At 35.8% G+C, this 3427-nt stretch overlaps 1 pseudogene; it reads left to right on the top strand.

The window, feature by feature from the left end:
• The first annotated feature begins 503 nt into the window (after nt 1-503).
• Nucleotides 504-1469, top strand: LOC130542773 (olfactory receptor 2AK2-like; annotated as a pseudogene).
• Nucleotides 1470-3427: the final 1958 nt, after the last annotated feature.

Here is a 3427-nt window from a genome sequence, read left to right as displayed (position 1 = left end):
AGAAAGAAAAAAAAGAAGAAATATGTGTTTTTCAACGTGGACATAAATTTACAATGTGTTTAGTACTGTCATTAATTGGGTTATGGAGTGTGATTAATACATCTGATGACCAAAAAATATAGAGCTTGGAGAGGGTTTCTGTTGTAATGAGCACTGGGTACTATATAAGACTGATGAATCACAGACCTGTAACCCGAAAACAAATAATACATTACATGTTAATTAATTGCATATAAATTTTAAACAAAGAGCTAAGAAAATTAAGTAAGCAGAAAATATCTAAAAGTCGCTGTTTGTAAATATGTTGATTCATTTCTGATCATACAGAGTTTGTTATCTGAAAGTTATCAATTTAATATAATTTTGTTTTCCATTCATTTTGGGTGGAAAACAAAAGTAGTGAACATTCTGGATACTTTACTTGGCTGGGGAAAGTGTCTGGTGGCAATTCAACTCATTTAATAATATTTTCTTTTCTATTAAAAGGCAGTCATTGTCTTTACATGGAATCTTCAGATATGATCTGCTCTGATATTTTGCATTAAATGATGAAGACAGGAAATCAAAGTATTGAAACAGACTTTATACTTTCTGGTCTTTTCCAATATGGTCGCATGGGCACTTTCCTCTTTGTTGCCATTGTAATCCTCTTTGCAGTGGCTCTGATGGGGAATATCATACTGATCCTCCTCATCCGACTGGACACCAGACTCCACACTCCAATGTACTTGCTACTCAGTCAGCTCTCCTTCATTGATATAATGAACATTTCCACCGCAGTGCCCAAGATGACCACTGACTTTCTGTCAAATAGTAAGACCATTACTTTTTTAGGCTGTGTGATTCAAACATTTGTGTTCATAGTCCTTGGTGGAACTGAAGCCCTTCTCCTTGGTTTCATGTCTTATGATCGATATGTAGCCATCTGTCACCCTTTGCACTATCCTGTACTCATTGGCAAGAAGATCTGTTGGTTCATGGTCACATGTGCATGGACCAGTGGTTCTATCAATGCTTTAGTACATACATTGTATGTATTTCATCTTCCATTTTGTAGATCACGGCTCATCAACCACTTTTTCTGTGAACTTCCATCTCTATTACAACTGGTGTGTCAGGACACTTCCACATATGAGTACACAGTCATTCTGAGTGGGCTTATTATCCTGCTCCTGCCATTCATGGCTGTTCTAGCTTCCTATGCACGTGTACTTACTGTAGTGTTCCAGATGAGCTCTGGTAAAGGACAGAGAAGAGCTATTTCCACTTGCTCCTCTCACCTGATTGTGGCAAGCTTATTCTATGTGACTGGTCTCTCCACCTACACAAGGCCACACTCCTTGCATTCTCCAGAGCAAGATAAGGCAGTGGCAGTGTTTTACACCATCATCACACCTCTTTTGAACCCATTTATCTACAGCCTGAGGAATAAGGAGGTTATTGGGGCCATGAGAAGACTGTTGGCATAATGGATATTTGTTTTTGAAATGTCACTTTGGGAACCCCTTACTGATTGAGATTGAATGACATAGATCACTTTGCCTTGAATGCTGTTTTGAAGCATGTAAACCCTGTGAAATTTGACAAAATAAATAAATTGATAAATACATTGATTCCCACTGGCTTCAGAATGGCTTAATCATACTTATTGAAACTGGATGGATTTCCCATCTGGAAGCTGGGAAGATGGTGTTATCGTCAACATTGGCTAGTTTCTGAAACCATAGATTTCATCCTTGTCAACTCAATGTTTGCCTCTCACAGCAAATATCTTGCAATGTCCTCCTTAATATCTGAAATGCAATGAAAAGGAAATATAACCTATTGAAACATATACATTAAAATGATCTATGCAAAATACATAATCTTATGTAGATCAGAGTATTTAATTCACTCATTCATGTGTACACTCAACAACTGATTTATTGCTCTATGTGTGTGTAACTGCTACAGGCATTGGTGATATGGAAGTAAAGAAAAGTAAGAACCAACAGAAATCTTTGAACTCATCAAGTTTGCATTTCAATACAGAAAAATATATAAAATTAATACAATAACATGAATAATTTAGATTATGTCAAATATAGTAATTAATAGAAAAAATGCTGGATATGGGAAAGGTTAAACCAGAGAGTTTTGTAATTTTAAATAAAATATTCCAATAGGGGCAACTATGAGAATGATACTTGGTAAAAATTTAACGTAGCTGAAAAACTAATTCAAATGGATATGTCAAAAAGAATGTTCTTGACATAGGAAAGCGTAAATGAAAAAGTTTAGAAGAGGAAACGTGACTCACAAGACAAAGAAAATGAAGGACGGAATTGGTGGGCTCTAGGAAATGAGTAGTAATAGATCCTACATTTTAATTGTGGGTTGACGATTGTGAGGCGCTTGGTTTTTAATCCAAGAAAATTGGCAACCATTGTTATGCTTGCAAAGAGAATTGAAATGGGCAATTAGGAGACCATTGCAGTAGTACAGTTGTTACAAGGTACTGCCTTGGAGAAAAGTGGTAATGATATAGAAAGAAGTGGTCAATCTCTGGAGATTAGTTGAAAGCATACATTTGAGGCTTGTGGACAGATATGTTGGGAAATTTGAGGTATCAAAGAACAAGGATTTGGGCTAAGATCTTGCAGTAAAAACTGGAAGTAAGAAATCATCATTGTTACTATCGAGGAAAACCATAGGAACAGCATTCCATCTTCCAATTCCTTTGTGCCACTTCACTATTTGTACCTCCTCTTTACAATGGTCATTATTCTGACTTCCATCTACAGTGAGGGAAAGTGTTAATAGAATCCAAGAAATAATCCTGTTGTGCATCTGGCTTTTTTTTCTCCATGTTTATGGGATTCAACCTTAATAATGCAAGCAATAATGCTATTGTTTTTAATGCTGACTAGCATTCCACTGTATAAATGTATTACTATTGTTTTCATTGGATTGTTTGATATTTTCAGCTATTGTGAATAAAAATGCTATAACCTTCCCTATACAAAAGTTTTCTTGTGGGCACATGCACTCAATTATTTCTTCAGCATATACTAAGGAAAATATGGTTTAGTCATAGATAAGGTGCATGCTTAACTTTAGTTAAACAATTAGGTTGTGGTATTAATATCAAATATTCCAAAGAGGGATACTTAAAAACCTATTGTTTGTGTAAATACCTCAGAGTGCAATGACTGGCTCATGGGGTGATTCTATGTTTAACTTTTTGAGGAACCTCCATACTGTTCTCCAGAGTGGTTTAACCACTTTTTATTCCCACCAACAGTGTAAGAGGGTTCCCGTTTCTCCATATCCTCACCAACACCTGTCATTTCCTGTGTTGTCAATTTTAGCCATTTTGACTGGTATGAGGTGATCGTAGCAAATTTAAAACAGAAGTTTCAATAACTTCTTGTTATCTCATTGATTT

This window comes from Ursus arctos, unplaced genomic scaffold (genome assembly GCF_023065955.2).
Source record: "Ursus arctos isolate Adak ecotype North America unplaced genomic scaffold, UrsArc2.0 scaffold_5, whole genome shotgun sequence".
Classification (NCBI taxonomy): Eukaryota; Metazoa; Chordata; class Mammalia; order Carnivora; family Ursidae; genus Ursus; species Ursus arctos.
The sequence above is the reverse complement of the archived record's forward strand: the minus strand, read 5'-3'. Positions and strand labels throughout refer to the sequence as shown.